At 40.9% G+C, this 19,467-nt stretch overlaps 1 pseudogene; it reads right to left on the bottom strand.

Annotated features, from left to right (window-relative positions):
- Positions 1-13,616: 13,616 nt before the first annotated feature.
- On the bottom strand, positions 13,617-16,945 carry LOC145535599 (RCC1-like G exchanging factor-like protein pseudogene; annotated as a pseudogene).
- Between the last annotated feature and the right edge of the window lie 2,522 nt (positions 16,946-19,467).

Raw genomic sequence — 19,467 nt, 5'->3', positions numbered from 1 at the left:
GAGTGAACATCGACATTCTAGGAATCAGAGAACTAAGATGGACTGGAATGGGTGAATTTAACTCACATGACCATTATATCTACTACTGTGGGCAAGAATCCCTTAGAAGAAATGGAGTAGCCATCATGGTCAACAAAAGAGTCCTAAAGGCAGTACTTGGATGCAATCTCAAAAACGATAGAATGATCTCTGTTCGTTTCCAAGGCAAACCATTCAATATCACAGTAATCCAAGTCTATGCCCCGACCAGTAATGCCGAAGAAGCTGAAGTTGAACGGCTCTATGAAGACCTACAAGACCTTATAGAACTAACACCCAAAAAAGATGTCCTTTTCATTATAGGGGACTGGAATGCAAAAGTAGAAAGTCAGGAAACACCTGGAGTAACAGGCAAATTTGGCCTTGGAGTACAGAATGAAGCAGGGCAAAGACTAATAGAGTTTTGCCAAGAGAATGCACTGGTAATAGCAAACACCCTCTTCCAACAACACAAGAGAAGACTCTACACGTGGACATCACCAGATGGTCAACACCGAAATCAGATTGATTATATTCTTTGCAGCCAAAGATGGAGAAGCTCTATACAGTCAGCAAAAACAAGACCGGGAGCAGACTGTGGCTCAGATCATGAACTGCTTATTGCCAAATTCAGACTTAAATTGAAGAAAGTAGGGAAAACCACTAGTCCATTCAGGTATGACCTAGATCAAATCCCTTATGAGTATACAGTGGAAGTGAGAAATAGATTTAAGGGACTAGATTTTATAGACAGAGTACCTGATGAACTATGGACAGAGGTTCGTGACATTGTACAGGAGACAGGGATCAAGACCATCCCCATGGAAAAGAAATGCAAAAAAGCAAAATGGCTGTCTGAGGAGGCCTTACAGATAGCTGGGAAGAGAAGAGAAGCAAAAAGCAAAGGATAAAAGGAAAGATATTCCCATTTGATTGCAGAGTTCCAAAGAATAGCATGGAGAGATAAGAAAGCCTTCCTCAGCAATCAATGCAAAGAAATAGAGGAAAACAACCGATTTGGAAAGACTAGAGATCTCTTCAAGAAAATTAGAGATACCAAAAGAACATTTCATGCAAAGATAGGCTCGATAAAGGACAGAAATGGTAGGGACCTAACAGAAGCAGAAGTTATTAAGAGGTGGCAAGGATACACAGAAGAACTGTACAAAAAAGATCTTCATGACCCAGATAATCACGATGGTGTGATCACTCACCTAGAGCCAGACATCCTGGAATGTGAAATCAAGCGGGCCTTAGAAAGCATCACTATGAACAAAGCTAGTGGAGGTGATGGAATTCCAGTTGAGCTATTTCAAATCCTCAAAGATGATGCTGTGAAAGTGCTGCACTTGATATGCCAGCAAATTTGGAAAACTCAGCAGTGGCCACAGGACTGGAAAAGGTCAGTTTTTGTTCCAATCCCAAAGAAAGGCCATGCCAAAGAATGCTCAAACTACTGCACAATTGCACTCATCTCACATGCTAGTAAAGTAATGCTCAAAGTTCTCCAAGCCAGGCTTCAGCAATACATGAACCGTGAACTTCCAGATGTTCAAGCTGGTTTTAGAAAAGACAGAGGAACCAGAGATCAAATTGCCAATATCCGCTGGATCACTGAAAAAGCAAGAGAGTTCCAGAAAAACATCTATTTCTGCTTTATTGACTATGCCAAAGCCTTTGACTGTGTGGATCACAATAAACTGTGGAAAATTCTGAAAGAGATGGGAATACCAGACCATCTGACCTGTCTCTTGAGAAACCTGTATGCAGGTCAGGAAGCAACAGTTAGAACTGGACATGGAACAACAGACTGGTTCCGAATAGGAAAAGGAGTACATCAAGGCTGTATATTGTCACCCTGCTTATTTAACTTATATGCAGAGTACATCATGAGAAACGCTGGGCTGGAAGAAGCACAAGCTGGAATCGAGATTGCCAGGAGAAATATCAATGACCTCAGATATGCAGATGACACCACCCTTATGGCAGAAAGTGAAGAAGAACTAAAGAGCCTCTTGATGAAAGTGAAAGAGGAGAGTGAAAAAGTTGGCTTAAAGCTCAATGTTCAGAAAACTAAGATCATGGCATCTGGTCCCATCACTTCATGGCAAATAGATGGGGAAACAGTGGAAACAGTGTCAGACTTTATTTTTGGGGGCTCCAAAATCACTGCTGATGGTGATTGCAGCCATGAAATTAAAAGACGCTTACTCCTTGGAAGGAAGGTTATGATCAACCTAGATAGCATATTTAAAAGCAGAGACATTACTTTGCCAACAAAAGTCCATCTAGTAAAGGCTATGGTTTTTCCAGTGGTCATGTATGGATGTGAGAGTTGGACTGTGAAGAAAGCTGAGCGCCGCAGAATTGATGCTTTTGAACTGTGGTGTTGGAGAAGACTCTTGAGAGACCCTTGGACTGCAAGGAGATCCAATCAATCCATCCTAAAGGAGATCAGTCCTGGGTGTTCATTGGAAGGACTGATGTTGAAGCTGAAACTCCAATACTTTGGCCACCTCATGTGAAGAGTTGACTCATTGGAAAAGACCCTAATGCTGGGTAGGATTGGGAGCAGGAGGAGAAGGGGACGACAGAGGGTGAGATGGTTGGATGGCATCACTGACTCGATGGACATGGGTTTGGGTAAACTCCGGGAGTTTGTGATGGACAGGGAGGCCTGGTGTGCTGCGATTCATGGGGTCGCAAAGAGTTGGACACGACTGAGCGACTAAACTGAACTGAATCAAACCCCACCCTAGATGCTAGAATGACTGTGTGGGCAGTTTTTCAGGTTCTTTATGAAGTTCTTAGCTCCCTGGCTTCTGAAAATGGGTTTTGTTCTTACCCCTAAAATATATGGCTTTGCCTGGCTAAGTGCTTTGAGGGGCACCCAGAGTGCTTCTCTGTCCATTTTTTCCCTCTAGGCCTTGATGTGTCCTTGGGATCCTCTCTTTCAAAATGCAGATCCCTTTTGTAAAATCCAAATGCTAACATTTATTAGTTATTAACCCTTAGCATAAGGTAAGAAGCATTGCTTAATTTAAAAAATTAAGCAATCTCCAGGAGATAGTGAAGGACAGGGAAGCCTGGCGTGCTGTAGTCCACAGGGTCACAAAGAGTCAGACAGGACTTAATGACTGAACAAGAACAACCAATATGAACAGGAGTTTTCAAAGCATTTTCATTTATTTTGTCATATTTGATCCTCGTAGTAACCTCAGTAAATATCCCGATTTCCATTTCACAGGGGAAGAACCTAAGGTTCATCTTGGTTAAATCATTCCTCGATGTATTTGAACTCCAGCTCTGCGATTAACTTTCAGCAAGTAACCATGCCACTCTAGCCTCAGTTTCCCTATCAATAAATTCAAATAATTTGCTTTTCAAGGTTTCTTTCAGTTCTGTCTCTAATCCCTCATCTCCTGCTGGCTGAGATCAAGGAACTGGGGGCCTGGGCATTTTCACAGTGGCAGGAAATAATTTTGGCACTAGAGGTACATTTTGGAAAGGACAAGCTCTGGTGGAATGCCAAAGCAGGCAGCATGAGAGCAGTGAATACTAGAAGCAAGACAATCTGAGAAAGGAAAGACAAGGGGCCCTGAACTCCAAACTCACCTACTTGCTAAGCTATAATACATCCACTCGGATTCCAATTGTGAACTCAACATTCCAACTTGTTTCCTTTCATGATTAAAGAATCTTCTCTGCAAACTTTAATTAAAGTTGGCTTTGGCAAACAATTTTATCATAGTCAGACAATAATTACTGCAATAAATTACATAAAGAAATCTATTGCGTCCGCTGCTTATTTCACACAGCAAAAGGGCTGATAAGAAATTGCAGCTGAACGAAGTCATTTGGAAGGAAAACCAACAGGCAAATAGATGCAGTCTAATAATTTATGCAAGTCCACTGGTGACACCCTCCCCCTCCCGCTCCTTCATTCGCTGAGGACTAGAGGGGCACCAAGAAGCAGCCGATCTAAGGGCTATGCAGTTGCTTCTAAGGGCTATGCATTTGCTTAATCTTACCACCAAAATACAGGCTTTACGCCTAATATAAAAGGAATTTAAGATGCCAGGTGAAAGTGGTGATCTTTAAACTGGTTGTGCAAGACACTGAAAGCTAATTCTTAAGATGATAAGCCTACTTAATAGTTTGTTCTTTTTGGAGTGATTAAAAACCTGTTTAATTACAGTAGAATCAGTTTGGGCTTCCAGACACCTAATCACTTTTCCAGTAAATAGCTCTAAAGTCAGAATAAATAACACTAACCTACTTCCCTGAGTTCTTACAAGGATTAATTAATTGATTTTAAAGGGTTTCGGAAGTTTCATAAAACAGTGGCCTAGGAATTAGGAGACCTAAATTTAGTGCAGACTCTGCCCTTAATAGCTGTGTGGCCTAGGTGGTTGATTTTACTTCTCTGGGGCTTGGCTTCTCCACCTGTAAAATAAAGGGGAATTGGGCTAGACAGTCTCTGTACTTAGGGTATAATATTGCAATAATACTCTAGGACTCACCATCATTATACCCTTTTCTCTTAGTAACTTAAGACCTCAATAATCTACTTTTGGTTTTCCAGTTTTCCTAAAACTGGAGTCCTGGAAAAATTTCCAAAATGTCTGCCTGTTTCCCAGACACAGTCACATAGGCATACTGACCCCAACAAAACTTTCCAATTATGAATAGAGAAAAATAAAATAAAGATCCCGAAAGAAGAAAAATATAGAATCTAGACTGTCACACTCATGAACAAGTAAAAGGAAGCGATTTCTTAGTAACTGCAGACCCACACGTTTTTCTTCCCAACTATTCTCCATGCTTTTCTTTTCCAAAGATTTTATTACTCTTTCTTTTCCCTAACATGAATCTGGGGCCCTCATTACCAGCTCTAAAAACACTCAATATGACTCTTTATAAGAGGACTTGAGATGTTTAAAGGGAAAATAACATCACGTGGAGTGGAAGAAAAGCAGAATACAAAATTTTATGTACAATATAATCTCAACTAGGCTAGAAAATGGTCCATATGCTGAAGACTGGATGGCCATACACCAAAAGGTTAATAGGCTGATCTTTAGCTGGCAGAATCCAGGGTTAGATCTTCCCTTTCACATTAGCTTTTTTTTTTCTTTTACCCTTAATGAGCATGTATTGTGTTTGTTAAAGATAATATATAATATATGTATGTGTATATATAGTATGTCTTTAACAAAAGGACGAAGAGTGACTCCTTTTTATAGACAGCATAGAGACATAGAATAGTGGTTAAAATGGTGGGATTCAACCCCTCTGAGACTCCATTTCCCCCCTATAAAATGGCAATAATACTAATAAAGGACCTACTTCATAGAGTTATTTTCCAGATTAAATAAGCTACTCCATGTAAGTGCTTAGAGCAATGCCTGGCACCATTATTAGCCATTATTTAAAATGTTAAATGTGACTATGCTCCAGTAAAAAATGCTAAACATTTACTGTAAATATAACATGTGCAAGTGGTGAAAAAAAAAACAGTACAGAAGACTTTAAAAAGTGAAATGAAAAAGTAGAAATAGTTTCCCCTCTTTAACCCTCAGCCTCACTCACTGTCAACAGCTTCTTATGTAGCCTTCCAGAATTTTTAAGGGCAAATGCAAACATATATCCTCTTTTTCAGTCTCTCTCTTTCTCTCTCTCTCACACACACACACACGGGCAGGAACACACAGAATAATAACATTCACATTATTTTCACCTTGTTTTTTAACTTAATGATCTTTTTTGGAGATCTTTCCATAGCAGAACACCTAGATTTACTCCTTTTTTATTGTGGTTAAAGACACATAGGGCTTCCCCAGTGGCTCAGTGGTAAAGCATCTGCCTGCAATGCAGAGATGCAGGAGGCCCAGGTTCGATCCCTGGGTCGGCAATTTCCCCTGGAGGAAGGTATTGCAACCCACTCCAGTACTCTTGCTTGGAAAATCCCATGGACAGGGGAGCCTGGTGGGCTAAAATCCATAGGGTCACAAAGAGTCACACACGACTGAAGCAACTGAGCACGCAGCACACACAAAAGACAAAACATAAAATGTATCATCTCAACCATTTTTAAGTGTATAGTTCAATAGTGTTAAGTAGATCAACATTGTTTGTGAAACAGATCTCAAGAGCTTTTTCATCTTGCAAATCTGAACTTTTGTATCCATTCAACAACTCTTCTTTCTCCTTCCCCCAGCCCCTGGTAACAGCCATTCTACTTTCTGTTTGTATGAATTTAGATACCTCATAGAAGTGGGATCATACAGTACTTTTTGTGACTGGCTTATTTCCCTTAGCAAAATGCCCTCAAGCTGCATCCATTGTGTAGTATGTGACAAGATTTCCTCCTTTTTTAAGGCTGAATAACATTCCACTGTATGCATATGTCAAATTTTGCTTATCCATTCATGTGTCAGTGGGCATTTGGGTTGCTTCCACCTCCTGGTTATTGTGAATAGTGCTGCTATTAACGTGGATGTGCAAACATCTCTTTGAGAACGCGCTTTCACTTCTTTTGGATACATATCTGGCAGTGGGGTTGCTGGATCACATGATAATTCTTTTTTTAATTTTCTTGAGGAAACTCTATATTATTTTCTGTAGCTGCTGAGCCACTGTACATTCTCAACAACACTGTACGAGGGTTCCAGTTTCTCCACATATTTTTTTTTTTAATAGTAGTTATTCTAATGTATGTAAGGTGATTTCCTCCTTATTTCTAACAGTTACATAGTGCTTTGTAATGTGGAAAAACCTCTATCAATGGACAGTTTGACCCTGGTCTTCAGGTATTTCAAATAATGCTGCAATGAACACCCACATATCTTTATATACATGTGGGGTAGTTTTAGCAAAGGAATTGCCAGGATAAAGTGTATGTGCTATTTTTTGGGGGGGGGATGCAGATTTCAGAAGTTTCAACTGGTATCTTTCAGTGAATATATTAATGCTTTTGATTTTAAATAGTAAAAAAAATAGTGTATGTGCTTTTTGGGTAACTTTTTATTATAAAATAATTTCAGACCTACCAAAAAAGTTGCAGGAACATCCATGTTCCTTCATCCAGCTTCCTCTATTATTAATAGTCTATTAATTTATCATTTCCTTTCAATATATATGCATATTTCTCTTTTTTCTAAACCACTTGGGAGTAAATTTTAGCCTTGATATTCCTTTAACCCTAAATATTTGAGTGTGTATCTCTCAGAACAAAACAAAATATTTATCTTACATAAGTACAGTGCAACTATTAAAATCAGAAAATTAATATTGATAAAATAGTATTATCTAGCCAACAGAAAATATTGATAGTTCTCCTATTGTACAAGTAGTATTTCTATATCAAAAAGAACTGGCAGGGGTTGGAGAGGGGTTCCAGGATATAAATCAGGATCAGACATTGCATTTGTCATTTCCACCTGGCCTCCAAAAGTTCCTAAGACTGTTTTTGCCTTTCATGACCATGACAGTCTTTTCATTATTTATTATTATTTTTTGGAAGCAATCACAAACTTACAGAAAAGTTGGAAATACAATACAGAATGTCCTGAATTTTTCCTCCTGAACCATTTGAGAGTAAGTCACCAGCCTATGCCCCATCATCCCTGAATAATATCGTGTGTATATTTTTAACCAACAAGGATATTTTCCTATCTAACTATGATACCACCATCATCATCAGGAAATTCACATTAATAGATTACTAACATCGAATCCTCAGGTCCCATTCAAGTTTCATCAGTTGTCCCCAACGGGTCTATTATGGCAAAAGGATCCAGTTCGGACCCATATGGTGCTTTGAGTTGTCACATCTCCATCTCCTTCATTGTGGAAGAGTTTCTTGGTCTTTCATTGACTTTTAAGACCTCGGCACTTTTTAAAATTTTATTTTTAATTGGAGGATAACTGCTTTACAATATTGTGTTGGTTTCTGCCATACAAAAACATCAATCAGCCATAAGTATACATATACCCCCTCCCTCTTGAACCTCACTCCCACTCCCCCAATCCCACTTTCTAGGTCGTCACAGAGCACCAGGTTGAGCTGTGTTATACAGCAACTTCCTACTAGCTATTTATTTTACATATAAGACCTGGGCATTTTTGAAAAATCCGAGCCTGTTGTTTTGAAGAATGTCCCCCAATTTGGGTTTGCCTGATGTTTGCTCATGATTAGATTCAGGTACACATCTTTGTCAGGCCTATGACAGAAGTGACATGGTACACTTCATTCTGTCAGGTGGAGCATGATTTCAGTGTGTCCTGTTACTGGTGATGTTCACTCTGATCGCTTAACTAAAGTGATATGTGCCGGGCTTCTTCGCTGTGAAATTATTCTTTGTAATTAATTTTTTGTGGAGAAGTCCTTTGAGACTGGGCAAATATTCCATTTCTCATCAAACTTTCAATTTATTCATGTTTATTTATATCAGTATAGACTTATGTCTTCCTATTTTATTCAGTGGGTTATAATCCATTACTATCATTGCTTACTTTGACGCCCAAGTTATCCTTGATCTGACCACTGAGGACCCCTTCAAGATGGCTTTTGTGTCCCTTCAATGTGTCCTCATCATTCTTTGTGCACTTCCTTATTTTCTAGTACAAAATAGTCCAGGTTCATCTTATACTTTCATTTATCCAGTCCTGAAACCAGCCATTGTTCTGAGAAGCCTTGGTTCTCTTTCGTGGAAAATAGTATTTGGAAGTCAAATCTGGGCACTAGGTATAGATAATGCTACTGTTGTGTTGCTGATCCTTGACTCTCTAGAAGTTTCTTTTACACACTTTTATTCACATGTTTACACACACACAATACTCACAGATTTTATATCTCTATCTCTATCTATCTGGCCATGAGTTCACTCTGCTATATTCCAACCAACACCATAAAATTCATTCTAGCTTTCTCCCTTCCCATATTTGTAACAATTTATGATAATGAGGAAACTTTCTGTTATTCTGAACATATTTTCTCATTTTATCAATCACCCTTATGCAATTGAACTGCGAGGTTTCTTTTTTATTTTTAATAATAACTACCATTTATTGGCTGCTTATCACTGTTATACTGCTTGACAGCCAAAATTTTATTTACTTCTCAGTATACCTTGTGAGACAAGCATGATTATCCCCATTTTAGAGAGGAAACTGAGGCATAGAAAGGGTAATTTGCTCAAGGTACAATAGCTAATTAAAATTAAGCCTGTCTGATTCAAACAAAGATCTAGATGACCTCCTAAGCACCACGCTATGCTAAGTCGCTTCAGTGGTGTCTGACTTTTTGCGACCCTACGGATTGTAGCCCACCAGACTCCTCTGCCCATGGGGATTCTCCAGGAAAGAATACTGGAGTGGGTTGCCTGCCCTCCTCCAGGAGATCTTCCTGAACCCAGGGATGGAACCTGAGTCTCTTATGTCTCCTGCATTGGCCGACAGGTTCTTTACCACTAGCGCCACCTGGGCAGCCCCCTAAACACTGTACTATTCTTTTTTTTCGCCTTTTTTTTTTATTGTGGTGACAACACTTAACATGAGATCTGTCCTCTCAACATATTTTTAAGGTTACAATACAGTAGACTATTGGTCTAATGGTCATACCATTCAGGTATGACCTAAATCAAATCCCTTACAATTATACAGTGGAAGTAACAAATGGATTCATGGGAATAGATCTGATAGACAAAGTGGCTGAAGAACTATGGACAGAGGTTCGTGACATTGTACAGGAGGCAGTGATCAAGACCATCCACAAGAAAAAGAAATGCAAAAAGGCAAAATAGTTGTCTAAGGGGGCCTTACAAATAGCTGAGAAAAGAAGAGAAGCGAAAGGCAAAGGAGAAAAGGAAAGATATACCCATCTGAATGCAGAGTTCCAAAGAATAGCAAGGAGAGATAGGAAAACCTTCCTCAGTGATCAATGCAAAGAAACAGAGGAAAACAATAGAATGGGAATGACTAGAAATCTCTTCAAGAAAATTAGAGATACAAAAGGAACATTTCATGCAAAGATGGGCACAATAAAGGACAGAAACGGTATGGACCTAACAGAAGCAGAAGACATTAAGAAGAGGTGGCAAGAATACACAGAAGAACTATACAAAAAAGATCTTCATGACCCAGATAGCCACGATAGTATGATCATTCACCTAGAGCCAGACATCCTAGAATGTGAAGTCAAGTGGGCCTTAGAAAGCATCACTACAAACAGCTAGTGGAAGTGATGGAATTTCAGCTGAGCTATTTCAAATCCTAAAAGATGATGCTGTGAAAGGGCTGCACTTAATAAACCAGCAAATTTGGAAAACTCAGCAGTGGCCCAGGACTGGAAAAGATCAGTTTCCATTCCAATCCCAAAGAAAAGCAACGCCAAAGAATGTTCAAGCCACCACACAATTGAACTCATCTCACACACTCACAAAGTAATGCTCAAAATTCTCCAAGCGAGGCTTCAACAGTATGTGAACTGAAAACTTTTAGATGTTCAAGCTGGATTTAGAAAAGGCAGAGGAACCAGAGATCAAATTGCCAACATCCGTTGGATCACAAAGCAAGAGAGTTCCAGATAAACATCTACTTCTGCTTTATTGACTACGCCGAAGCCTTTAACCGTGTGGATCGCAACAAACTGTGGAAAATTCTTAAAGAGATGGGAATACCAGACCACCTTACCTGCCTCCTGAGAAATCTGTATGCAGGTCAAGAAGCAACAATTAGAACCAGACATGAAACAACGGGCTGGTTCCAAATTGGGAAAAGAGTATATCAAGGCTGTATGTTGTTACCCTGCTTATTTAAGTTATATGCAGAATACATCATGTGACATGCCAGACTGAATGAAGCACAAGCTTGAATCAAGATTGCCCAGAGAGATATCAATAGCCTCAGATATGCAGATGACACCACCCTTACAGCAGAAAGCAAAGAGGAACTAAAGAGCCTCTTGAGGAAAGTGAAAGCGGAGAGTGAAAAAGCTGGCTTAAAACTCAACATTCAAAAAACTAAGATCATGGCATCCAATCTCATCACTTCATGGCAAATAGATGGAAAAAGAATGGAAACAGAAACTTTATTTTGGGGGGCTCCAAAATCACTGCAGATGGTGACTGCAGCCATGCAATTAAAAGACGCTTTCTCCTTGGAAGAAAAGCTATGACCAACCTAGACAGCACATTAAAAAGCAAAGACATTACTTTGCTGACAAAGGTCCATCTAGTCAAAGCCATGGTTTTTCTATTAGTCATGTATGAATGTGAGAGTTAGGCTATAAAGAAAGCTGAATGCTGAATAATTGCTGCTTTTGAACTGTGGTATTGGAAAAGACTCTTGAGAGTCCCCTGGACTGGAAGGAGATCAAACCAGTCAATCCTAAAGGAAATCAGTCCTGAATATTGATTGGGAGGACTGATACTGAAGCTGAAGCTCCAATACTTTGGCCACCTGATGGGAAGAGCTGACTCATTGGAAAAGACCCTGATGCTGGGAAAGATTGAATGCAGGAGGAAAAGGGGACGACAGAGGATGAGGTGGTTGGATGGCATCACCAACTTGATGGTCATGAGTTTGAGCAAGTTCTGGGAGTTGGTGATGGACAGGGAAGCCTGGTGTGCTGCAGTCCATGGTGTCTCGGAGTCAGACACGACTGAGCGACTGAACTAAACTGACAGTAGACTATAAGCACAAAGTTGTGCAGCAGATCCCTAGAACTTACTCATCTTACGTGTGTGTATGTGCCATGTGTGCTCAGTTGCTTCAGTTGCATCTGACTCTTTGTAATCCCATGGAATGTAGCCCCCAGGCTTCTCTGTCCATAGATTTTCCAGGCAAGAATATTGGAGTAGGTTGCCATGCCTTCCTCCAGGGGATCTTCCCAACCCAGGGATCGAACCTGTGTCTCCCGCATCTCCTGCATTGCAGAAGGATTCTTTACCCACTGAGGCACCTGGGAAGCCCACTCATCTTACATGCTGAAAACTATATATTCTTTAAAAGCACCTCCACATTCCCCACTCCCCCAAACCCCTGACTACCACCATTTTACCCTCTTTTTCCACGAAGCTGACTACTTTAGATACTCATCTAAGTAGAAACATGCAGTATTTGTTCTGTGACTGGCTTATTTCAATTACCATAATGTTCTCAGGATTTATCCATGCTGTTGCATATGGCAGATTTCATTATAGTTTAAGGCTGAATAATATTCCATTGTATATGTGTGTATATGCATATGTGTGCAATATTTTCTTTATCCCTTCCTCTATCAATCAATACTTATGCCATTTCTATATCTTGAAAGTGAAAGAGTTAGTCACTCAGTCATGTCCGACTCTTTGCGACCCCATGGACTCTAGCATGCCAGGTTCCTCTGTCCATGGGATTTCCCAGGCGAGAATACTGGAGTGGGTTGCCATTTCTTCTCCAAGGGATCTTCCCAACCCAGGGATTGAACTCAGGTCTCCTGCACTGCAGGCAGTGTCTTTACCATTTGTTCTATATCTTGGCTATTATAAAATGCTGCAGTGAACATGGGAAAACAGACAGCTCTTTGAGATCTCAATTTCAATTCTTTTGGATACATAGCCAAAAGGGGCATTGCAGGATCATATGGCACTTCTATTTTTTTTTTTTTTGAGGGAACTTCATACTGTTTTCCATAATGACTGCGCCATTTTACATTCCCATCAAAAGAGCACAAGGATTCCAATTTCTCTACATTCTGGCCAACACTTCTTATCTGTTGTCTTTTTGATAATAGCCATCCTAACAGATGTGAGGTAATTTTGATTTGCAGTTCCATCATGATTAGTTGGGCTTCCCAGGTAGCTCAGGGGGAGAGTTACAGCAATGCAGGAGACCCCTGGGTGGAGAAGATCCCCTGGAGGAGGGCATGGCAACCCACTTCAGTATTCTTGCCTGGAGAATCCCCATGGACAGAGGAGCCTGGCAGGCTATAGTTCATGGGGTCGCAAAGAGTTGGACACGACTGAGCGACCAAGAACAGCACAGCACATGATTAGTTTTGTTGAATAGTTTTTTCATATAATTTGTATATATTCCTTAAAAAATGAAAAGGCAGAAAATAGACTTTATTCCAAAACAGACTTTTAAAAGATGCTGTTAAAGAAAAGGACACGTTATGTTACTAACGCATATGTTATTCACCATTTCTCAGTTTTCCTTCTCCAAGGTGAGCACTCCAGCCAAGCTTTCTCAGGTTGTGTTCAAAGCCCTTGGCCCATAAAAATCTGGCCTCGCTCTTCTTCCCGAGGGGGACTCTCAAGTCTTCTGAGCCAGGCAGTAAGAAGGGCTACAAGGTGGGTGACTGCTGTGGGTTCACAAGGTCCCAGGCTGGCGCCCACTGGTATTTCCAGGAAGGACCCCCGTGCAGGGCTGTCCACTGTGTGCCAGCAGCGTGCAGAGATGGCTGAGTGAATAAGATCTCTGAAGACCAGACGTGACACCAGAAGCCGTTGTGTGTCCCCTGGAAGGAGCCAAGATGAGCCGATCATCCTCGACCTGCCAGGGCCACTCAGCTCTGGGTTTGGCGGATAATGGCAGCATCTGTACAGCGTGCCTCACCCTGGGCTGGGGGGGTCAGGGACCAATTCCAGCACTTCTGGTCCCCCAGCTCCAGTCTGCACGGAGTGTGGCCCAGTGCATGGAGGACTCTGACACTCTTGGGCCCCATTCAGAGCCCCGTGGCCGCCCTTGCTAAGCAGGCCAAGTGGTCCTGAGGCCAGGGCCAGGCTCCAAACGATCGAGGAGGAGGTTGAGATGAGGGACTTGACCAGAGTCACCATGTGATCCACACCACACACCTCATTCATGGGCTCCCCAGGAATAGTCACCCTCCATGGGAAGTACTGGTCTTCCACCCAGGCACCCTTGGATGTTCTTGCCTCACACAAACAGCTCTCCTCTGTTGGTCAGGGCAGCAAAGTGGCTTAGTCTGCAGCGAATGCGAGAAACCTAGACTCCTGGATTGAACTCTGTCAGGCCAAAGAGAGTGGGTGGAATCATTTCTGAAAGAGCGGTTTCCAGGAGGTTTGGTCCCTTCCCAAGAATTTCGTAGCCCCAGATGAAAACATGTCCTTCTCTGTTGAATACGGCACAGCCTGTCTCCCCCGCACCCCCCACCCCACAGCCTGCTTCACCCACGCCACTCCTGAGAAGGGAAGCACCGGGGGGACGTTCACCTGTCTGGAGTCGGTGACAGAGGCCAGCTGCAGGTACTCAGAGTTCCCCCACCCAAAGAGGCCACCACCGGCCAACACGACCAGGCAGCAGTACCCATAGGTATCCACCTGGACGACGTTCACTCCAGCAAGGTCTCCGCCCAGCTTGGTGGGTGTGCTGGTGATATCGTAGTGACCCAGACCTGTTTGCACGCCTGTGACCCGGCCACAAGAATACACTTCTCTTTTATCTGTCAGGAACAGACTATGGTCCTGACCACAGGCAACCTGGACCACCTGTCCATCGAAGTCCTGCATCCTATGGACTTTGTGACTTTCGCTATAAATTTCGTTTTTGACCACCTTTCTTCCACGCTGCCCGTAAGAATTATCCCCCATGCTGAAGACTCCTTCACCACCTGTCAGGACAAGCAAGTGGGCTCTGCCACAGGAGACCTGCAGCACCCGCGTCTCCTGAGGTCTGTCCAGCGGCAGCGGCACAGGCGAGGGCTCCAAAACATACTCTTATCCCTTTGTTTTATCTTTCTGGCTCCTGTGAAATCTGAGCTGAGAATCTTTGTTGAGCCTCATACCCCAGACTTTCATAATATCCTTGGTTTTAGAGGACAGCAACGTGACTCTATAACCACAGGCAGCAGATGAAATCTTTTGGCCCAGCTCCAGGCGGTAGGGCATGGCCTGGATCCTGCGGCACAGGGCTGGGGTCAATAGCTGGGCAGCACGAAGGTGGGCACACCCAACGCCCGGGAGAAGCTGGAACCCCGCACGAAGATTCAGTCAGCAAGAGTCACATGCTCACCCATGTACACAGGCGCATCCGCCTTGGCCTCAGCCGCCTCGCCCCGGCTCCACGAGCGCCTGGCCGCTGTCCATTGTCGGCGCCCGGCCCCAGCCCTTTCAGCCGGCACCCCAGTCGAGCCCCCGCCCACAGCGCCGCCAGCGCCACCCTCTGTTTCACGCCTTAACAGCATGTATATATTCTTTGAAGAAATGTCTATTTAAGTCCTTTGTCTGCTTTATAAGTTAATTGATTTTTTTTGCTGTTGAGTTGTAGAAGTTTCTCATATATTTTGTATATTAACCCCGTACCAGATATATGGTTTGCAAATATTTTCTCCCATTCCATAGGTTGTCTTTTGACTCTTTGCTGTGGTGAAGCTTTTTAGTTTGATATAGTCTCATTTGTCTGTTTTTGCTTTTGTTCCTTAAGCTTTCAATGTCATATCCATGAAATGACTGCCAAGACCCGTCATGAAACTTTTCCCCTATGTCTTTCTTTTTTTAAAGAATTGCTGTTTCTGGTCTTACACTTAAATCTTTAATCCATTTTTAGTTGATTTTGTATATGCTGTAAAACAAGGGTCCAATTTCATTCTTTTGCATGTCTAGTTTTCCCAACACCATTTGAGTTTTTATTTTGTTGTTTTCAATGTTTTAATTTTTATTTTTTACTGCTTAATTTTTGATGTTTATAAGGTTTTTTCTTTTTATTTTTCCCTTAAGTTATTACAAAATATTAGCTATATTCCCTGTATCCTAACACCATTTGTCAAAGAGACCATCCTTTCCTCATTGTGTACTCTTGTTGACTATACATATGTTGATATATTGTTGGACTCTCAATCCTGTTCCCCTTGTGTATATGTCTATTTTTATGCCAGTACCATACTGTTTTAATTACTGTCACTTTGTAATGTGTTTTGAAGTCAAGACATATGATGCCTCCAGCTTTTTCCTTCTTTCTCAAGATTTCTTTGGCTATTCAAGATCCCTTGTGGTTTGATATGAATTTTAGGATTGCTTTACTATTTCTGTGAAAAAATGCCATTGGGGTGTTAATAGGGATTGCATTGAGTCTATAGATCACTTTGGATAGAATGGATATTTTTCTCTAAGACTCTGACTTCTGTCTAATTTTCTCTCTCCTTCTCTCTCTCTCTCTTCCTCTCAGGGAACCTAACTGCCCTATAGAGAGGCCCATATGGCAAGGAGCTGAGGGAAGCTTCTAACCAACAAGCATGGTGGAACTGAGGCCCTCAGTCAACAGCCCATGAGGAACTAAATCCTGGTAACAACAACATGAATGTACCTGGAATCAGATTCTCCCTCAGTTGAAACTTCAAATGGGAGCTTTGTGAGCCTCTGAGTCAGAAGCACCCAGCTAGGCTGTGCCCAGATTCCTGATGCACAAAACTGATATGATAGATGTTTGTTGGGAGTTCCCTGACAATCCAGTAGTTAAGACTTCATGCTTCCACTGCAGGGGACACAGGTTTGAACCCTGGTAGGGGAACAAAGATCCCCATATCCCACACAGCCAAAACTAAATAACTTGAAAAATTAAAATTAAAAATAAATGTTGTTGTTCTAAGTCACTGAGTTTGGGAGTAAATTGTTACCCAGAAATAGGTAACTAGCACAGTAACCAATCTCCCATTTCCATTGTCACTCTCCTGACACTATGTCTGCTTCCCTTGCTTGGGCCCTCTCATTCTCCATTACCAGCTGCTCCCCTACATAGATTTCCTCTGCATCCCTCTCAGGTTCTGACTCCTCACATCAGACTGCCCCTCCATGACAATACCTGCATCCACTTGTTTAGTCTACGATCCACTCTCTGCAGGGACACGTCCTCACCCTGTTGGATCTCCAAGACCCCAGTCTGCACCCCACAACACTCCCCACCATGGATGTCTACCTTGCTCCATCTCGCTTAATGGCTTTAGGACTGGATTTTTCAGGAATATTAGGCAAAAGGACAGTTGTTGTTTAGCCACTCAGTCCTGTCTGACTCTTCGTGATCCCCATGGACTGCAGCACACCAGGTTTGCCCTTCTTTGGGATTGGAATGAAAACTGACCTTTTCCAGTGTGAGCATTTTGATTTTTAACGTATATATTGTCAAGTTATCCTCCAAAAATCTTACATCAATTTATATTCTAGTCTCTCTTCTTCACCCTGTCCTTTCCTCATCTCATAGAATGCTCATTGGTTTTTTCTTTCTAGTACTGTTCCTAGGTTTAATCCCAATGAAATGTCAAATGGTTCAGTTCTTAAAACCATCTGCTGGGTTTCTCTGAACTGGCATGTCTAAATAGAGAGCTTGTTATTGTTGTTTTGTTAAGTCCCTAAGTCGTTTATGACTTTTTTATGACCCCATGGACTATAGCCCGCCAAGCTCCCCTGTCCATGGGATTTCCCAGGCAAGAATACTGGAATGGATTGCCATTTTCTTCTCCAGGGGATCTTCCTGACCCAGGGACTGAACCTGCATCTCCTGCATTGGCAGGTGGATTCTTTAACACCAGGGAAGCACCCAAATAGAGAGTACTTTCCCCTTAAAATGCAAACCCTCTTTCATGCTTCCTGACAGTTATGGGCTTCAATCTTTGGTCAGTGAGTTATGATGCAAAAACCTGTAAAGGAGGAAAGAGAAAGTATCTGTTTATAAAGAACAGCAGTATGCTATCCAACAGTTTGTGACAAGAACGTACATTTAAATTGTAAATCTACAGGAACTTTTTCAAAAAGGGATACCCTTTGTTAAGTCCTGAATTAGGACATATCAAGTCAAGAAGCAGCTATGTCTTCCTCAGCCCTTCTTTTAGCTTTTAGGTTGAAATTTGTGAACATATATACAATTCATCTACCGGGAGCTCTAGCTATTCTGGTTTTATGACTCTGTCTCTTAAAGAAATTCATTTAATTAATATGTATTATTAATATAATCATCATGAATATATAATATATGATACATTATGTAATATATAGTATTATATATTACACATATATTTTATGTATAATATAATACATAATTATGATATTATAATACATATGATATGTGATATATATGATATATGATTTTATAATATATAATATATGTGATATATAGTATATAATCTACTATGCTATATTACATAACATATATTATATTACATATGTAACTTAAAACATGATATATATTATATAATGACATTAAATACATTATAATATATATAATTATTAATATATTATATCACAAAATATAATAATATATAACATGTTAAAATTATATTGTATAACATAATATACATAACATAATCATCATATATTATACTAAAATATAATAGTTATAAAATTATATATCATAATATATGATGATTACATCTAAATTATATAACATATTTTAATTAATTACATTATAGTGTATATTGATTAATATTATTTGATATTTTAATAATTATATAACATTATCTACATTAATGCATGTATATAATTTATATATTATTATATATAATATATTGTTGTTTAGTTGCTAAGTCATGTTCAACTCTTTATGACCCCATGGACAGCAGCACTACAGGCTTCCCTGTCCTTCACTATATCTTGGAATTTGTTCCAACTCATATCCTTGGAGCTGGTGATGCCATTCAACCATCTTATCCTCTGTTACCCCTTTTCCTCTTACCCTCAATCTTTCCCAACATCCGGGTTTTTTCGAATGTGTCAGTTCTTCACATCAGGTGGCCAAAGTATTGGAGCTTCAGCTACAGCATCAGTCCTTCCAATCAACATTCAGGACTTACTTCCTTTAGGATGGACTGGTTGGATCTCCTTGCAGCCCAAGGGACTCTCAAGAGTCTTCTCCAACACCACAGTTCAAAAGCATCAATTCCTTGGCACTCAGTTTTCATTATGGTCCAATTCTCACATCCATACATGACTACCGGAAAAACCATAGCTTTGACTAGATGGATTTTATTGGCAAAATAATGTCTCTGCTTTTTAAGACACTGTCTAGGTTGGTCATAGCTTTTCTTCCAAGGAACAAGCGTCTTTTAGTTTCATGGCTGCAGTCATCATCTGCAGTGATTTTGGAGCCCCAAAAATAAAGTTTCTCACTGTTTCCATTCTTTCACCATCTATTTGCCATGAAGTGATGGGATTGGATGCCATGATCTTCAGTTTTTAAATGTTGAGTTTTAAGCCAGGTTTTCACTCTCCTCTTTCACTTTCATCACAAGGCTCTTTAGTTCTTCTTTGCTTTCTGCCATAAGGGTGGTGTCATCTGCATATCTGAGGTTATCAATTTCTCCTGGAAATCTTGATTCCAGCTTATGCTTCATCCAGCCCAGCATTTTGCATGATGTACTCTGCATATAAGTTACATAAACAGGGTGACAATATACAGCCTTGACATACTCCTTTCTCAATTTGGAACCAGTCCATTGTTTCATGTCTGATTCTAACT

The sequence above is a fragment of the Giraffa tippelskirchi genome, chromosome X, assembly GCF_054371585.1.
Source record: "Giraffa tippelskirchi isolate mGirTip1 chromosome X, T2T-mGirTip1v1.2.pri, whole genome shotgun sequence".
Taxonomy (NCBI): Eukaryota; Metazoa; Chordata; class Mammalia; order Artiodactyla; family Giraffidae; genus Giraffa; species Giraffa tippelskirchi.
Note: the sequence above shows the minus strand (reverse complement) of the source record. Positions and strands in the feature narration are given on the sequence as shown.